This window comes from Pseudorca crassidens, chromosome 6 (assembly GCF_039906515.1).
Source record: "Pseudorca crassidens isolate mPseCra1 chromosome 6, mPseCra1.hap1, whole genome shotgun sequence".
In the NCBI taxonomy this organism is placed as follows: Eukaryota; Metazoa; Chordata; class Mammalia; order Artiodactyla; family Delphinidae; genus Pseudorca; species Pseudorca crassidens.
In genome coordinates this window covers 2,048,354-2,068,523 of record NC_090301.1, presented here as the reverse complement: position 1 = coordinate 2,068,523, position 20,170 = coordinate 2,048,354, and the positions used below count along the sequence as shown (strand labels likewise).

Here is a 20,170-nt window from a genome sequence, read left to right as displayed (position 1 = left end):
CAAGGAAACAGACGTGTCTCCAAGGATAACTGGGTCCCTTTAGTGGGAAACAGTAGAGACCATCATCTAGGTTTCGGGGTGACATGGTTTATAACGAATATACCTTTACTGGCGCTTTTGTGAATTTCAGAAGTGAGTGAAATTAGATACCCGTGTTCAACCTGTCATCTCACCGCGGAACTCTGGTGCACAATTTATTAAAAACACCATTCAAAAGGGCTGAGCAGTCGCAATCAAGTTCCATTCAAAATACTGATTTATATGCAATATCATTTTCCCCAAAGGTGCTCTTAACTGAATTACAATTATTCTATTTAACTGTGTGTGTGTGCACGCGCGCACGCCCGTGCGTGTGTGTGAAAGGGAAATGAGGTACAGAAGTGCTTTTTAATGTAAACATTTAAAAATATTCTGTAGGGAATGTAAAAACACAAGTGACCCCCACTTCAGCTTCTTACGCAGATGAGCATGTATCTCATTTCTTTTTGCCTCCTTCAGATGTATATAAGCAATGCCAAAGAGATAACTTATGTGAACAACCCACTATCATATAAATTATGCTTGAAACATAAAGATAAAAAATATTATGGTGCAAGAACAGGCTGTTATGTTTTACATTGTTTTGTTTTCAGTTGAGATCAAAATGTAAAGAAAGAAATAAACGTATAATACATGGAAGTATTTATACGTGTACATATAGGAGGGTTTTTTTAATCTGGTCTGGGGCAGGGAGAGAGATGTGACACACGTGGAGTCTATTAAACATAACCCTCTGAGGGCTTCCCTGGTAGCGCAGTGGTTGGGGGTCCGCCTGCTGATGCAGGGGATGCGGGTTCGTGCCCGGTCTGGGAGGATCCCGTGTGCCATGGAGTGGCTGGGCCCGTGGGCCACGGCCGCTGGGCCTGCGCGTCCGGAGCCTGTGCTCCGCAACGGGAGAGGCCACAACAGTGAGAGGCCCGCGTACCGCAAAAAAAACAAACAAACACATAACCCTCTGAGCTGTGTTTTCTGTGCACGCGGTTTCCTTGAACACATCTAGACGTCAAGAAGGGAGTGGCCCTGGCTTACCCATGCTTCTGCCTTCCAGACAAGAAGGGAGTTGATTCCTCTTCAAAAGCAATGAGAAATATACCGGAGCAGGGCACGGGGTCCTCCAAGCTGGAGGTAGGAGGGGATATCTGGGGCAGGCACACCTCCCCCCGCTTCCTCCAGGTCAGTAAAAACATCACGACGGGATCACAGTCCTGTGGGCTGCTGGCCTGGGCTCACTCAACGTGTGAACAGGCACACTGTAGGATATGGATGGATACCAGCGTTATCCCCATTTGACAGGTGGCGAAACGGAAGTTCGGGGACTCTAAGTGACTTGCTCGAGGCCACACAGCAAATGTCACCGGCAGACTCCAAAATGGATGCTAACCACAGGTACCCCAACAGTGACACAAGGCAGAGCAGGGAGAGCTGGGGGCCCGCAGGTCACCCTGGGGTGGTGGTTCTCATCTCAGGCTGGGCGGCGGCAGCAGCTTGGGGACTTGGAAACAACAGGGCCCGCGCCCTGCTCAGCTACAGTGCACGGCGACCCTGGGGACTCCAGCAGCTCTCGGGCGATCAGGACCCCCTGCGGCCCGAGAACCACCCCCCCGCTCCGGAGCTCTGAGAGCGCCTCCCACACCAGCGGGCCTGCTGACCCCTGGCCTCCACGCCCACGGCTCCGGCTTTGGACTCCGTCCTGACCACAGGCCGGGTGTCCCCCACGATCGCCGGCTCACTCTAGCACCCTGCAGTCCAGTGCTGTCCATGGGAGAAAACTCTAATTTTCCTGAAGAGCTCCTGGGGCTGGGGCAGCCACAGGAATCAGCTCTGCGAGCTTCTTCTCACGGCCGAGACAATGGCCCCAAAGGCACAGCCAGGCCGGGTCTGCACCACCCAACGGGCACCAGGAAACAGGTGGAAAAGCACAGCTGCGCCACACGTGGCCTGCTGAGCAGAGGCAGAGACCGAAAATCCCAGAAATCTTATCTTCACTGCTAAAAAGATAAAGCCACCATGAACGCCAGGGTGATGTTTCACACCAGTCTCTTCACCTAAGTCAGATTTCACCAGCACCCACTCATACCACGCCCCCGAGCGACAAGTTTTCAAAGTGCTTCTCCCTGGCAGAGAGTCTAAGGCCATCAATACCCTGACGCCTGGCCTCCCAGTCAGTGCCTCCACCAGGGGGGTCTTTCCTGCAGCCACTTTGATCCTTCCTAGAGGTCCCCGCTGGGCTGCCCTGAGTGTCCGCAGACACCAGCGAGAACACCACAAGGCACCATGGGGGTAGCAGAGTGGGAGGGGGGACTGTTCGTGGAAACCAGCTCTGCGGCCTCCACTTCCAGGCACCAGGGAGGTGTTTCCAAGGAAAGCTAGTGAGAGAAATCCAGTCCAGGCCCCCTGCGTCAGCGGCTCCTGGGGCCCGCGGCACACAGACCTGGTCCCTCAAACATCCAGTGTGGGTCAGAGCGCGAGGACACGATCACACACGCAGCAGGGGGGCGGGGCCGGTGCGAGTTCAAATCCTACCAGGGGACCAGCAGGCGCGTGGCCGGGGCCGTGCGTGTGGCCCAGTGTCCATCACGGGGCCAGGATGCAGCCTCGAGCCTGGAGGCCTCTGTCGCAGGGGCCGCGCAAACGCAGGGAGAAGAGCCCAGGGCGGCTGACACAGCCGGATGGGCATCCAGGCAAGGCGGGCGGAGCTGAGCCCATCTTGCCTCCCGGGCTCCTGAACACCTTTCCCCCAAAAGTGGGCCCAGAAAGTGCTTTTCACTGAGGGTGGTGAAGACCCAAGGTGAAGCCTTGCGGTCAGGATGCGGGAGAGACCCCCAGAAGGGCGCCAGCTCACCCTCAGCATCCCCACAAGTGACAACTGAAGACAGAGGTCACGGACATGTGTGAGGACACGTGCCCACGGCACCCGGGCTCCGGCTCCCGGCAGCCCAGACGTGAGGCCCCAGAGAACAAGCCCGCTGCCCTCTGCCACCAGCACTGTCCGCTCTGCAGTCCGCAGGGCGCCAAGCCCTGCCCTGGAGGGTCCAGCCCTCGGGCCGCTCAGCCCTACAGAAGCTTCCAGGAGCTCCCACAGAGCGAGGAGAAGAGGGGAGGAGACCCGGGCCCGGCGTCAGGTTGGATCAGCCAGCGCTACAGCCTTGCCCTCCCAGGCCGCAGGGCCCACAGGGCCCACCGGGCAGACTGCCCTCTGCCCTCAGAACACGAGGACGGGATCCAGGAGTGTCACCGTCTGAGGGAAGCGCGCTTCGCTCGCAGGCACGGGGCAGCAGCAGGGGCCAGCGACCTAAGGACGAAAATTCTCCTTCTCACGTGAACAGGAACTTCCCTTTGTGATGATCAGGTTAATTTTAGCAAAATCAACTGTAGATTCATAAAGGATAAAAACAGAGGGCTGAACGTGCTCAGATACTGGAAGACTCCATTTTGGGCCTTAACCAGAAGTGAAGGTGCCTGATGGGAAACCTTGGTAACGAGGGATCACGATGTGAGGACCCCAAAGGGAAGGAGCTGCAGCCTCTTCTCCCTCTCCTAGAAATACAAACCCACAAGCGTCCTTTGGGTCCTAGGCTGGAAACCCCGTCAACTGAAACAGACTTGGGGTTTGCAAACAAACAGACTGGAGCTGACAGTCCCAGGACCGTCTGCAAAGGGCAGGCAGTGTGGTCACCCGCGTGGAGGACAGTGGCCTAAACACTGGGAGGAAAAGGAAAGACGGGAGCCGTCCTCCATCCTCCCTGGCTGTGACCCCGTTGGGGGGCCTCACCCAGATCTCCGCACCCCTCTAACGCCAGGAGCGCAGAGTCAGGCCTGCAGGGAGCAGCCCACCGCCTGCCCGTTTCCAGTGGCGCTGGCCCGGCCCCGGCCCGGCCTCCGCTCCGCCAACTTGCTGTGTTCACAGCAGCACAGGTGAGGGGTCCCTGGGTGCCCGCAGACACGGAGCCAAAACGGATTCTCAGCTTCAGGTGTTGTGAACAGGACGCAGAGACACGCCAGCTTTATGAGGCACCGAAGAACGAGAATGCGTCTACTTAATGCAGAGGGAGAAACAGGGCCTCCTCAAGGCCGGGTGCTGATCCCACAGCAGCGGCTGACAAGGAGTTAGGTCAGATCTTCCCCCCTCCCACACTCGCTTCTCTTCCTTTGTCAAAGAAATAAAAAGCTCTTTGTAGGATAGGAGCACATAGGGAAGAGAAGTAAGACACCAGGGCAGAATCTAGGTGATGTCAATGTTTCTGTTTAAATCAGACCGTCATTTCAGTGAGGCCCCTGCTCCTCTCCTTTCTCACTCACTGCACCCCACACCAGCCCCCCCATCCTCCAGCCCAGCTCCCCAACCCAGCAGGGAGGTCAGAGCTGCAATTCAGGCCCGGTGTCGGTTCCAAAGTGTGGGCCCCCGACTGACTGTGAAGGTCAGAGGTCAGACCTCAGAGGCAGCATCTGAAGACAGATGGCTGAGCATTTCCAGGACTGGTGGGAGACAGGGAAGGCACAACCAAGCGGGGAGACAAACCAATAACAGCAACAATCAAGACAATTTCAAAGTGGAACCACAGACACTAGAGAGAAAGGTCAGCAGACCCTGAGGACGAGTGAGGCTGCCCGACAAGGGACGCACAGAAACAGCCAGAAAACAGTGAACCAGCTCTGAGCGTGCAGAGACACCTGCCAAGCTAGAACTACGTGCTCGGGGAAACTGCGATCAAGGTTGAATGCAGGGGCTTCCCTGGTGGCGCAGTGGTTGAGAGTCCGCCTGCCGATGCAGGGGACACGGGTTCGACCCTGGTCCGGGAAGATCCCACATGCCGCGGAGCGGCTGGGCCCGTGTGCCACAACTACTGAGCCTGCGCTCTAGAGCCCCCGAGCCACAACCACTGAACCTGTGTGCCACAACTACTGAGCCTGCACTCTAGAGCCCGTGAGCCACAACTACTGAAGCCCGTGTGCCTAGAGCCTGTGCTCCACAAGAAGAGAAGCCACCGCACTGAGAAGCCCACGCACCGCAACTTAGAGTAGCCCCCGCTCGCCGCAGCTAGAGAAAGCCTGTGCGCAACGAAGACCCAACGCAGCCAAAAATAAATAAATAAAATAAAGTTTAAAAAAATTATATATATATAAAAAAAAGAGTGAAGGCAGAACATGCACAGATGGAGGCAGATCAAAGACCAAGACAGGTTACAGACTCGCCGACAAGCCTTTGGTTAAGAGAAAAGCCCACAGAGCGTCTGAGATGAGGGAGAGAAGATGAGTGCAGAGTGTGACAAACCTGAAGCTGAGTCCAGACAAACAGGCAGGAGACGGGGAAGAGCATCTAACTTGGGAGCTGAACTGACAGTGAAAACCGTGGCTGGTGGGGAGGGAGGAGAGCATCCGGGGGCCCCGGGACACCTGCCCGCCGTGGGCGCCGGCGTAACGGTTCACACTTAACTGCTGGGGACAGAGGGGAGGCCTCCCAAAGCAGTGGCTGGGCACGGCAAGATCAATAAAAAGATTTTAAGGAGAAAACAAGACACGTGGCTGCTAACCTCCCCCCACCCCACTCCCGAGTTGGGTCCTCCTGGTGGACGTAGACAACTGCATCTAGAGTCGGGCCCAAAATAATCATACCTGAATCGGATCAAACCTCCAGCTCTAACCACCAACGTACAGGAAACACAGGCAACAGAGGTCCATTTTAAATGACAAGACGGGGATGAAATCAAGCAGAACCTAGAACACAGGGAAACCCTACAGGACAAACAACCCAGTATCTTCAGAGATAAACTGCAAAGGTCAAAAAAGGGAGGGGAGACACAGATGAACTGGAGACAGACCAGTCACCATGCATGAGCATTAAATGGACCCCAAGTCAAACAGTGAACTAAAGAAGCACATGTTTTATTAAACACCATCAGGGTGAATGGATAAAGAGGACGTGGTATTTAAATACAGCGGAATATTAACCATAAGAAAGAATAAAATCTTGACATTTGTGAAAACACGGATGGACCTAGAGGGTGTTACTATGCTAAATGAAATAAGTCAGACAGAGAAAGGCAAAAATACCGTATGACTTCACATATGTGAAATCTAAAAAACAAAACAAATGAACAAACATAACAGAAAGAGATTCACAGATACAAGAACAGACTGGTGGGTGCAAGAGGGGAGGGAGTTAGGGACGTGAGGGAAACAGGTGAGGGAGTCACGGGTCTGAACTTCCAGGTTCAAAATGAACAGGTCACAGGGTTGTAACGTACAGCACAGGGAACAGAGTCAGCAAGACTGCAATATCTTTCTATGGTGGCAGATGGTGACATCTTTTAATGCCTAGAAATACCGAAACGCTATGTGGTGTACCTGGAACCGACACAGTGCTGTATGTCGATTTCACTTCAATTAAAACACACACACACACACACACACACACACACCAGGGACATATAAATACTAGGTGAACATTGAATAAAATTTAAGAATTGCTGACCTTGTTTAAACATGAAAATGGCATTGTACTTACGTTGAAAACAAAGAGTCCCTACCTTTTAGGGAGACAGGTAGGTACTGGGATAGTTACAGATGATATGATACAATGAGTGGAATTTGATTCAAAATGACTGTGAGGGTAGAGGTGGAGGGGTGAGGTGGGACACAGATAAAACACAGCTGGGCACGACCCGACCCTGCTACGTTCGCTGATAAGAACCTGAGGGCTCCTTCTACGAGTCTCTCCACTTCTAAGTGTGTCTAAGATTTTTTATGATACAAAGTTAAAAAAAATTTTTAATTACATTTCTAAATATCTTCTGTGTCAAAGAAGAAATCCTAACAATCACTTAAAAATAATTAGAATCGAAAGATAATGGAAAAAGTACATATAATAAGTTGAAAGGTTCTGCTCTTACTATACTTAGAGGAAAACTGATAACCTTAAACGATTATATTTGACAATAATGAGGATACAATTAGTAAGCTAGATAGCTGTATCTTCAGAAAAAACACTAGAACGAATCCTAGGAAAACAGAGGGAAGGAGATAATAAACACATAAGTAAATGGAAAATGTTCATTACACTCACACATACCAACACAATAAGAAATTGGTTCTGCGAAAAGACCAACAAAATAGATAACCTTCTAAGAAGAGTGATTTAGAAAATGAGAGAAAAGCACAAACTTAAAACATTAGGAATTTAAAAGGTCACCAAAGTTCAGATATGGCAGAAATTGAAAAGACTTGAACAACTTCAGGCCAATCAATTTTAAAACCTACATAAAATAGATACATTTCTAGAAAAACATAACTTTTCCAAGTTGACAAAAAATAGAAAATACAGCAACTCTATAATCATAAACTAAAGTGAAACAATACTTGAAAATCTTTCCACACAGATCATATTAGAGACAGTATTATCAACCTCTGGACTAACTGATCATTCAATTTTAAACAAAACTTTAAAGAGAACAGAGAAATAAAGAGAACTCCCGGCTCGTCCTGTGAGGCTAGTGCAAAACCTTGCTACAAATACCAAAGACAGTATAAAAAAGAAAAATTACAGTCCTGGTCATGAATATAGCCACAAAATTCCCAAATGAACTATTAGCAAGCTTGATCCAGCAGTCCATAAAAAAGATAATAGACTAAAATAAGCAGTATTTTAAAATGAACAATGCAACATCTACATAGAACATCTATAAATGTAATTCACTGAATTAATCATGAGCATCATCATAATAGAAATAAGTACAATATAAAATCCAACAACTATAAAAGCCCTTAGCAAACTACGAATAAAAGAGAATTTCTTTAACCTGAAAAAAGGGATCTATTAAAAAAACACGGCAGACTGGCGCCGGGGCGCTCGTTTAGCGTGCGCGCCCTAAGCTTTGGGGCTGAGCTAGCGCCTTGGGTTTTCTCTTATTTCTCCTTGCTTTTTGACTTTCTCCGGTCGCTGGTGTCTCCGATTTTCGATATGCCGTCTTCTTTGCTGGGCTCGGTAATGCCGGCTTCCACGTCACAGCCCTGCAGGAAGCTCTGGAAAATGCCGAGTGGCTCATGGACCATCAGTTGCAAGGAGACCGCGTGTACCCAGACCTTTCCCATCTGCTCATGGGGTCTGCCCCAAATAATCCCACTGTTTCTGGCATGTCAGATATGGTTTATCCCCTACAAGGACCTGGTTTGCTGTCAGCACCCAACCTGCCAGAGATCAGTTCCACTCGAAGAGTTCCTCTCCCACCTGAACTTGTTGAACAGTTTGGACGTATCCTATTACTTTGTATGTCCTGTTACTTTGTATGTAACTCTTTAAAAAATTTAAAAATTGGTATCCTCATTATTATAATTCTAGTTTTGTGTTTAATTAGTGTATTGTGTGTAAGTTCATATAAGGGTTTTATTTAAAATGCATTTAAGTATGTGGGTAGTTTGCCACGTGCCTAGAATATTTCATGTAAAATTGAATGTTGAAAATTGTCACATTTTAATTGTTTGGGGACACTGAGGAGAGTAAATTGCTTACAAGCAACTCTGCATTTTTAGATGATATATGGCAAGGCATTACTTTCTAATTAAGTGCTATACAGGGAATTTCTTAACTACCACGCTTTTTCAGTTCAAAGACCCATGATTTTTGTTTTTATTTTTTCCTGTATTTTAACATTTTAAAACTGCGTAGTGGCTCTGAAAATGTTTAAAACAAATCTGCAAGTTTCTGGTGTGTTTTTATACTTACTGGTGTCTTAGAATTGAAGTTTATAAGTTACTGTATTTCTAAGGATTACAGCAAGAATTTGTATCTAAAGCTATAAGAAACTGAAGTATTGATACTAATGCCATCTTCACAGACTGAGAAGTTAGAGGAGTTTTCTTATCCCCTAAAAATTAGATTTTATTTGTTTTTCTTAAAGGGTGGCATACCCTATAAAAGGACTATATTTATAGTTCTTTGCTAGGAAGCTTTTCTAAAGAGCAGTCTGTAACTCTCATAATAAAGACATCGAGATGCTATATAAAAGTTTAATCTGAGACTTTTAAAAGTATGTTCATCTGTTCAGGGTGAAAGGGCTTCATATTTCAAAATAGTGTGATTTAGAAAAAGAAAAGAAATGAAAAATTAGGGAAAATGCTTATAAAATAAATAGAAAAACTAGTAAAATCTAATCTATATTTTCCCTAAAATTTTCATTGTTTCTCTGAGACTTTGTAAAATAGTGTTATTAAATAAATAATACATCCTATCATAGACTCAAAAAAAACCCCGCAGCAAATATTGCTTTTAATGGTGAACCTTGACCGAGACAAGATTTTCCAGGCAACACCACCGCAGAGGAGCTGGCTGATAGGCGAGTAATGCAAGCAGAGAGGCAAGACACACCACCACGCCTCACAGACGCTATGATCAAAATATAGAACCCTTCTCCCGTTAAAAAACAAAAAAGAATTACAGAGAAGTTAATGAGGTCATTTAACAAAGTGCTGGGTAAGGTCAACATACAGAAAAACCCACCTACATTTCAATATTAATGCAACAAGTAGAGAATCCCAGTATTTTAAAAAGTACAAAGTACCAAGAATTATATGTAACAAAAGAAGAGACCTTTATGGATAAAAAATTATAAAAGATTACTGACAGATATTTTAAATGACCGAAGGACAAGAAGACTTACTACCATAAAGATATCAGTTCTCTTCAAACTGATGTATTTCGTGAACTTGAGAAGGTGATTCTCAAACGATATAGGAGAACAAGGCTGAAGCAGTCAGAGCAGTCCTGAAGAAGATGGTGTGAGTCCTCCGCACATGACTATGGGAAAGACGGGGTATCCCATGTTTCTTACGGAAAGAAGATGGAACTCATTCCTATTCACACTGTACACCAAAATTAATTCCACATGGATTAACACTCGAATGTGAAAAAGGCAAAAGTTTAAAACTTTTTGAAGACACTCTTTGGAAAATATCCTCATGACCTTGGAAAGAAAAACTCAAGATCCAAAACGTGCTCACCACAAAAGAAACAACCGATCGCTCTGACTACATTTACATTAAGAATTTCTGCAGAAATAGAAACACAGATGTAGAGAACAAACGTATGGACACCAAGGGGGGAAATCGGGGGCAGGGGGGGTGGGGGTGGGATGAATTGGGAGATTGGGATTGACAATATATACACTAATAGGTATAAAATAGATAACTAATAGGAACCTGCTGTATAAAAAAATAATAAAATAAGATTTGAAAAAAGAAGAATTTCTGCTCATTAGACACTGTTTAAAAGTGAAAGCCTGAGTCCTGAAGAAGGTGGTCCACACTGTATATAACTGACAAAGTACCTGACAAAGGACTTGGCTCTGTAACATATACGTAACTCCTACAAGTCAGTACAAGAAAGATCGAAGAAAAATGGCAAAAAGGACAAGTAGGCTTTTCACAGAAGAAGGGCTCTTAGTGGCTGAAAAAAAATAGGTTAAAATGCAGGACCCCATCAGTAATGCAGGAGAGGCAATCAGACCACCGTGAAATGGGAGACGGACATCCACCCCCTTCTGGAGCTATCAAGTGTCGGAAAGGCTACGGATGAGGATGGACTTTCTGGAAACTCATCAGCTTTCTCTTACAATGCTGAAGCTTGGTCCTATGACCCACTCCCAGGCATACCCACGCTTGAAAAATGCCTGCCTGTGTGTCCCAAGAGAATAGTGCAAGAACTGTCATTACAGCACTACTAACTGGAAACAGCCCAGAGAGCCGTCAACAGGTCAGCTGCGGGATATTAAGAGTGTGTAAGTGTATTTAGCAGCGAAAATGAATGATTTACAGCTAAAAAAGAAATGATGTCATGAGTCTTGGAAACAATACTGAATTTTTTTAAAAAAAGCAAGCGGCAGAAGGCTGTATCTGTATGATGACACTTTAAAAATCTCAGAAAAATAAACCTAAACAGGATGCTGTCTAAGGAAGCAGACATATATGGCAAAGTCGTTTCTAAAAGAAAGTAAGTTAAAAAAAAAAAAAAAAAAACTCCACTGCATCCCTAAATAAATAAATAAATGAAAGCAAGTCAGTGACAAACACAAAACTGAAAACAGGTTTCTGCTAGTGGCGAATGGCCGACTGCACATCCCGGCACTCATTACTGGGCCTGGGAGGAAAAGGGCCGCGTGTGTGTGGCTGGCTATGGGGGTGCCCCCTTGGGGGAGATGAGCCCAGTGGAAACCAGCCCAAGACAACATCTCTCTCCACTTTTCACCACGTGTGATCATAAAGGACCCAACGACAGTCCGCAATTCTATCGCCCTGACTTCTTAGGAACAGAGGGCGTTCAGCAGGCCCGTTTACACAATGGTCACCAGGATTCCTAGCTGGAAGGAGGCTGGGCCAAGGGGCTGGAACCTCCCCAGTGGAAACCAACCCTTGTTCGTGGAGCCTTGGAAGGAGGCACAAGACAGGGCACATTCCTTTAATGCCTTATGTTGCACTAACCCCATCACAGAACCTTTAAATCACATTCCGCAAGTACCGAAACTCCTTTATAAAATACTTAAATACATCCTCAAGAAAAGGGGCAGGCATTGGCTGTTAAGATCTATTTATACATTTCTTAAAAGGAGGAGATGAAGAAATCGTAACTGCTACATAATTAGGAATTAGAAACACGACTGCATGATGAAACCCTCTAGCTTTAATCCCCTAAAACCACTTGCTCCCAAAATAAGTCATTAAAATTCCACTTTACATTGACCTACTCAAAACGAATTTTAAGTGGAAATTCTTGACAGAAGGAAATATACTGTTTCTTCCATCTTTTTTTTAATGGTATAAACACGGAATTGGTGCCCTCACAATACAGAATCACTAAGGAGCACGAGATCCAGCTTCCTGGAAGCCGGAAATAATTAAGGAAAGCTCTGTCCTCCCTGAGGGCCCGGCCTTGCTGCTTCTCCCAGAGGGCTCAAAGTCCCTTTTCCAAGAGTGACAGCCCCCGGGGACCGTCCAGGGGCCCCGACAATCCCCCCCAGTGGGTGTGCAGTGAAGATGAATAAGGAAACTGAGAGCACTGAGCCTTCACACAAAAGAAACCGCAAGGCTATCGCTGTCTGCATTTGCTGAACTTGGACGACGGGCTCACGGCCAGCTCCTGGAGACTCCAGCCCTGTGGCTCCGTCTGAAGGAAGGGCTGGGTCTCTAACCCCAGTCACTCAGCAGCTAAAGCTACAAAAACAGCTTTCAATCCAGGCAGGGACTTCTGCCCCTTGGCGTTTATTGAGCTGTGGGACGCTCCTCGGCCCCTGACACATTCCCCAGAATCTGGCATCTTAAAACATCTTCGAGGACTTTTCTTTCAAATACAAGCAAAGGAAACCCCCCCGAACAAGCAGGCAGAAGGTGGTGACAGCGAGCATCGCGGACTGGCCCTGTGGGGAGCAGGTACGTTCTCTGTGGCACCAGATTCAGGGTGAAGATAAAACGCGGTCCCTTCCCCTCAGCACGGGATTTCATCACATCGTTGCACAGGGTCTAGGGTCCTTTTAAACAACCTCTCCTTTGCAGATGAAACGTGCTCGTGAAGACTTCGAAAGTTCCTCCAGGGACCAGTGAGGACGTGGGGAGACAGCTTTTCATTGTTTCGTGGATGTTTTAACTTTGAAGCCCAGCAACAAGTGTGTTCAAAAATGGATGAAAGTGATTGTGAACTGGGGTGTTTAAACTTTCTGGAGTGTTATGTGGAGTCCAATTAATCTTCAACTTAAACTGTGAAAGTACAAATTTAAAGGGTCTCTACACTCACCACCTCCTGGCTCAGCTGAGGCTGGGGTTCATTCTCGACATTCAAAGAGCTGCATGTTGTGAAGGACACAGCCTGACGGCGCCCAGCCCACCCCCTCCCTCCGAAACTTCCACCCCAGGGACAGCAAAAAGACATCAATCTTTCCCCCAAGCCCCGTCCCTCAAGGAGACCACAGCCATAGGGTTCTTGAAGCTGGGAAGGGACCTGGCTGACCAGGGACTTCTGAGGCTGGGGAAGGTCAGGGTCCAGTCACCTCTGGCCACCACAGCCCGCCCGCCACACACGGGGACTGTTGCTTACCACCCCCCAGAGAAGCTCCCCGCTGAGGGCAGGAGCTGGGTGCCGGCCTAAAACGGGGCACTCCAAGCTGATTCACCGAGGGTTGGCGCGGGGGCCAGGCAGGGACCCGCAGGAAGGAGTTGAGAGGGTGCTGTCCGGGTAAAAGGATCAGGCCAAGACGAAGGACAGCAGGTCTCGGCTTCTGAGACACTAGGAAACGGCGAGGCCCTGCCCATCAACTGGGCAGGGAGGCAGCCAGTCCATCAGCCCTGCTGGCTTGTGGGAGACTCACCGTGAGCTGTGGGCCAGCCCTGAACGTGAAGACAGAGCAGCCAACCAAAACAAGGCTCCACAAGCCTTCCCGTGCTCACCGTCTGCTGCCCCTCACCCGCCCCCGAGAAGGCAGGAGCGTTCACGTGGCTCCCTGTGGCCCCCCAGAACCCAGAGCAGTGCCAGGAAGAGGGAGGTGGCCGTGAGCCTGGGGGGGGGTGACCGGGGCGAGGGAGGGCCTGGCCCTGCTCACCAGCCCCCGAGCCGTACAAGGACTTCCTGCCAAGCTGGGGCCGGGCGCGGGAGGGGCCCATGGCCACTGCATCACAGACAGATGCCGCTCACCTGGCCCAGACGCTGCGGACTCAGCCAGGGGGAGTTTAGAAAGAACACATGCTACTGGAAAATCCAAGTCGACAGTACCGGCCAAGCGCAAGCATGTGAGAAAGCACAAGGTGAGAATGAGGGGCCGGCCACCCGCTGCCTGCTCTCTGAAGCTGGCTACCGGATCAACCCCACCCAGGGGCCCAACTCTCCGGAAGAAGGTCCCCCTCAGGCAAGCCCCCTGCTGCAGCTGCAGCCGCTGGGTCCTGGAGACCATCTATTTCTCCTCCGAAGAGCCAGGACAAGACAAGAGCCCCAGACCAGCCTGGCCAACCAAAGCAGGAAGAGAGCCCCGACCGGCCGGCCGGCTGACCGGACCAGTGTCCTCCTACAGCGCTCTCACCGAGGGGCCACACTGCAGCTGCACCGGCTCCGCAATGGCGGTCAGAGTCACTAGATCTTAGCTCATCAGAACCCACCGTGAATAAACAAGAGTGGAGCAGCCTCTCTGGAAGGCAATTTGGGGATGTGCATGAAAATCCCTAAATAAATATTTACACCCTTGACTCCACTTATAAAAATTATGATCTGTCCACAGCAGGCACCCAAATTTATTTTAAATACATAATCCTAATTGTTCAAATGGTCAAATGCATAAACTCTTAAGTATTTACATATACTTCTGATTATGTTCTGTATAGTTTATGCATTTCGGTTAGGACCACATTACGCACAGTTTCACCTTAGCGGTCACGTGAACACTTCCCACATCACTGAATACAGAAATACACATATATGTTTATGTTTATATTTATATATACACACATGTACATATATATGTAATATTTATACTGAAAATTCCGTTCAAGAACAAAAATGGAATGTTCTCATTGACTTTCCTAGAGGAGAAAAGAAAAAAGGGAAAAGTTTCCAAAACACGTTGGCTCTAAATGATTAGACTGTACTCACACCGCCCTGAGAATAAACAGTACTGATGACATGGCATTTGCTGAGCACTCACACCTGCGCATCCCGGGCGCCTGGACAGGGCAGTGCCAGGCTGCCCCGGTCGAGGTGCTCTGACGCCCACACGTGCTGCGCCCCCGCCCACCGATAGTCAAGCCTTCTGAAGGTGAAGGCTCCCTTAGTCTGGTTCTTAAATTTGATGGGTCTCCTCAGCAGGGGCAGAGCCTGCACGTGAAGCAAGGTCTGTCCGGGCACCTACATCCTCAACAATTTCTAAATGTCACCATCCCTGGTTTGGCAGAAGAGGAGTAAGCAGCAAGACTTGTTTAAACAGGGGCTCCATTTCAGGCCGTTTTCCCCTAGCCCTGGCACGTCATCCCCGTGAGGGGGTCACTGAAAGCTCTCCTCATAAAAATGGAACCCCTTGGCCACCTTGAGGACTTGGGGGCAACCACCAGACAACCCCGAGGCCATGGCAGAGACCAGGCACATCCTCAGCCAGGGTCACTGGCCTCAGAGCGGGGACGGGAACACACCTGTGTGGCCCTGGAGGCCGAGACCAGCCCAGTGCTGGCAGGTGGAGGGTTCCCAGCAGCCGACAGCATCACTGCGAAGAGCAAGGGGTCGTGCCCTCCCCTCAGTGAGGACCAAAGTGATGCGATCTTTAGACCCTATTGGTAGAAACCTTAGGCTGAACTTAAAATTCCTTACATTTTAAAAGGAAAGTCATAAAACAAACCAAGAGGTGGGAGAAGAAACTTAATGTATTCATTTTCTCACCCTTCTTAGTGGTCAACAATTACCATTTTAAGGTTAAGAAATCAGTAAATGATAGGTAGTAAGCATATTATTATATGTTACAAAGAGAATCACCTGAACTCAGAATAACACTGCAACTAACAAAATCAGAAAGCGAGCAAGAGCAAAGAGGCCAGAGATCCTGCAGTTTGCTAATGATCTGAGCTCTCATGAGGGACTCACAAACACTGCCAAAAGTTGCCATGTCAAGAAACAGCCATAGAGCTAAATATAGGGGCTTATAAACGGTCCCGGAGTAAGATGTGGAAAGAGGACACGGCCTCCCAAGTGACCAAAAGGACAACACAACTACTGACACTAAACCAAAGAAAAGGCCGGAAAACCCACAAACAAGAAGCCCAGAACCAGAAGCGCTGAATACAGAAAACAGAACATCAAAACTGGATGAAAAGCTTAGAACTAAACACATCTGTTGTGTCACCAAATGTAAATGGGATCTGTTCACACAAAGGTGATCAGATTAGGTAAAAAACAAAACGGAACAGTTACTGTCTACATAGAAAGCAACCAGAACACAACGGGCAAACAGTAACCGAAAGAAATCTGAGGTCAAACTATCAGTATCACAAAGATTAAATCTAAAGCAAATGCTACACAAGATAAGGGCCATTTCACATGTATAAGGTACGCAATTCACCTTAGATAAGAGTGTCCTGGAGATGTGTGCTTTCTAATAAAAGACAACACAGAGAATGCAGAGAAATAAGAAGAAAGGGACAGACACACAGAACTAGCCGGTGATTTGAACTTGCTGTGGTACACCTGACAACAGTGTCATGCGAGGATTTAAAAAATATGACGAACGCTTCAGCTAAGCTACACTTCAAATGCTGCACGATGAAAGAATTTATGCTTTCTTTTTCGGACCCCCCCACAAAACATTTACGAAAACCAATGCCACATAAACACAGAAAGTTTCCAAATACATACACAAATGCCCAACATACAGGCCACGATCCCTGAGCACACGGCAACAGAGTCAGAAATGAATAAAACCAGAAGAAAAACAGAAGTCCAGCTACAGGAAAGCAGAACACCTTTCTCCTGAATACTCCAAATCCAAAATGAAAGTGAAGAACCTTTATGAAGATAATGAGCACATCACCTACCGAAAATTTCAGAAACTGCTTACAGTGAGCTCAGAGACTTAATCCATAGTCTTGTGCACTTAAGTAATTTTTTTAAAAAGTAACTGAAACAAATAAATTAAGTATTGGACTCAAAGAGTTAGAAAAAGAACTCAAAAATTAAGCCCTATGTTGTTCAAGAAAAAAGAGGAAGAAGATAATAAAGCTTAAAAAAAATTAAAGGAGTTACAGAGTCAGGAAACAGGAAATCCATGGAATGGCTAAAACCCGCCATGGAACGAAGCTTGCCTGTGCTTCCTGGGGGCAAAAACACAGGGATGACAGTTGAAGGAGGCTTCACAAACAAAACGAGAAAAACCCTTCCGTTATGAAAATCTTCAAAGACACACAAAATCAGAGAGGGCTATCGCGAACACCCTCGTATACAGCTTTAACAAGTAATCAAGATTTTGTTTCCTCTATTAACATCCATTTTGGGGGTAACTGCATGGAATAAAATATCTCAACTTTAAACTGATAAAAGAGGCAAAGAATGAGTCATTTTTTAAAAACACAGATTTTTCTCATTAACATTACGAAGCGAAAAAGTTAAGTATAGAGTCACAGGACGTTGCAAAGCTAGCACGGAGCGGGCCCCAAGCATCCTTCAAGCAGGCTCACTTCCAGCTGCATCTCAGTGTGAGCTGAGAGCAGGACACGGGAGTACTTGGAACTGAACAGCAGCCATTCCCATACACCGTTAGGGCTGCTTGAAATGTACGATCAACTCAAAACGCTTATTTTCCGCCAAACTTCGCTGGTGGAGAGCCGCCTCTATACCGCCCACCAACTTGGTTTGATTCTCTTCTGGCGCGTGTTTTTCCAAAGGTTCTATTAAATGACAAGCTGAAACTACCGAAGTTGTTATGAGCTTGGAAGAGACAGAGCTTTCCGTAACAGGTCCCTTAAATGGCTTTTTCTCCAGGGTAATAAATACACTGTAACAACAATGCAGAAAGCGTTCCAAACCTGAGTCTACAGAAAACAAAGTGACTTAGATGTAAACGTGGCCCTACACGTGCAGCCCTCCAGGGCCCCAACGACCCCTCCTCTCCCGGGTGGTTCTAAAGGACCCGTAATTCTGGTTCAGGAACACATCCATCATGTCGCTGCAATTTTCCTGGCTTTCCTGAAGCCCGTGATGTTCTTTTCACGGAATCTGGTACGCATAACGGGGCAGGCCATCTGCACTCCTGTGCTCTGTGATTTCAGATGAAGCCAAGTGTTAGATCCCCCCCACTCCCTATTTCAGAACTTCTCCTTAAAGCTCTTTGGAAAATCCTTGGACTGTTTCTAATTTGTTCTGTATCCCCCAAGAAGAGAAACTGTCTTTGGGAAATATTTGCAAGCTCCAATGGAGCAAGAGCTGTAAATAAAAGGCTGGCGTGCAGTTGGGAACTTGGCTTTCGAGAAGTGCACAAATGTGCTTCCGGGAAACTGTAAATAGAAGCGGGCCTGCCCGGTGCAAAACACGGGGCGATGCGCTGTAAGTGCTCATGTACGGAGGCAGCCACCAAAGACAAACGCGAGCCCTGGAAAAAGCGCTGGGCGGAGCAGTCCGTCTGAGACTCTGCGGCGTAATTTTATAAACGGGTGTTACTGAGAACTCTAAGATTATACAACTACAATGCAAAGGCAGTAAAACAGAAACAACAGCAGAATACCCAAGGTCTCATCATTGAGCACCTATTAAAAGCACACCCCCCGGCATTATCTCCTTTGGCCCCCGTGACCCCACGCTGGGGCCCCAGTGGTGACAGGATACACAGATGGGGGACCCAGGCTGGAGAGCTGTCAGCACCTTGCCCAGGTCACTCAGGCAGTAACTGCACACCTGGGTTCAATCCGGTCGCACCGCCGCAGCCCCTGCACACCTCCACAACCTGCCCACACCTTGGGCCTGGGCTGTGCTCGCCCCAGCAGAACTCACAAGTTACTCTCTGAAAGCCATTTTGCTTACCCTAAGCCCCATGGCTAAAAGCACATTATCTGAAAGTTAAAAATAGTTCCAGTGGTCCAGGAAGGCCACAGATCGCCTTTGCAATCGTCCTTGCCGTTTCAGTTACGCAAGGTCGAGTTTACATGATACAAGGAAGAAAGCATTTCAGAATTTCTGCCTTAGCAACCTCCAGACGTTTGGTTATGTAGTTCACCTAACAGCTGGGCTGCAGTAGGAGCCAATATTACTTAATAGTAACAGCTGAAATATTTAAAAATAGAAGGTGTTTCTTCCACTTGGCAGAAGGAGGGGAGAGGGCAGCAGAGGGCCGCCTGAAGCAGGGCTGCGTTTCTGAAGGTGAGCATCCCCCCCGGGGGTTTCTGGAAACCAATGTGCCCAACGAGGAATGCAGCATCCTTTCAGGGCTCTGTGGGCCATGGGGGGCAGGAAGGAGGTCAGGTTCAGACTGTAGTGTGTAGAAGGAATAGCTGGGATGCTCGTCAAAAAGTCAGGCACTTAACGAACGTGCAGGGAGGTTGGGAAAGTGACTTAGCCTCTGCAGCTACTACCGCCGGTCATGGACGGAGGGCCAGCAGCGCCAGGCAAGCTCCCCGTTACCATCGCTACCGCCATGACTACCGCCAGCACCAGCGAGCCAGTGCGGGGCCCCAAGCTCTGCTACGGAAGGCGGTGGGTGGCCTGTTCCACAACGTGGACCCTCACTCACCTCACCCCGGAGCAGGCGCTCCCGGTTAGGAGAAGTCCACCCAGCAAGCATGACGTGGGGAGAAATGCACTGGTACCTCTAAGAGATCATGGCCTGTAGGACAACATTATAAACAATGTCCAGGACACAGACGGTGCAGGGAGAACCACGCCCTCGGGAGACTTCATTTCCACACTGTCTCGATGCCAACGACTCAAGATTCTCAAAGATGCTCAGCTCCAGCCCCAGTCCCCTCCCGCGCTGGGGCTCAGAGTCCCTTTTCAACACGCCCATGTCCCACACCAGCCCTCACCCTCGCCCATGGGCAGTTCGTGTTCCCCACCTCAATTCACAGCAACTCTGCCATCCAGACGCTCAAAGACGAAACCCTGTGGGACCTGGGACCCTTTGCTGCACTGCTGGCACCTGGACACACCTCTCCCTGAGCCACAAAATACAAAAAAAAACTATATGGGACTAAAAATAACGGCATGCCTGCGCAGTTGGGGCAAATCATGGACAAAAAGATACAGAAGACCAAAAAACCCAGCCGTCACTTCTGAACGGCCAGGAGCAAAAGCTGGGTGCTGGGCAGGCCCCCTGCACACACCATCACCAAAGGGGTGGGCAGACCACCTAAGCCACACCTCCCGCCCGACCCCATATAAGGAACCAGCTCACGCCCCCTCCCCCCAGGGAGCGAGCAAGGGGAACTTACTTGTTTTCTCTCCCCGCCTGCTGCAGCAGGGGCCCCAGTAAAGCCTGGCCTGAATTTCTCGTCCGGCCTCCAGTCAATTTCTATTGATTGCGGAGGGCCGCGAGCCCTGGTCAGTGTCACCTGGAGTTACTGTCTGCTCCTCTGCACCCCTCCCAGCTCACCTGCCACCTCAGGAAATCCCGCTTACTTCTAAACAGCTCTAGACTCG

At 48.5% G+C, this 20,170-nt stretch overlaps 1 protein-coding gene across 4 annotated transcripts in view; it reads right to left on the bottom strand.

Moving 5' to 3' along the window:
* The window catches only part of HDAC4 (histone deacetylase 4), a 255,996-nt gene that overhangs the window by 119,653 nt on the left and 116,173 nt on the right, over positions 1 to 20,170 (bottom strand). The window lies entirely within an intron of this gene.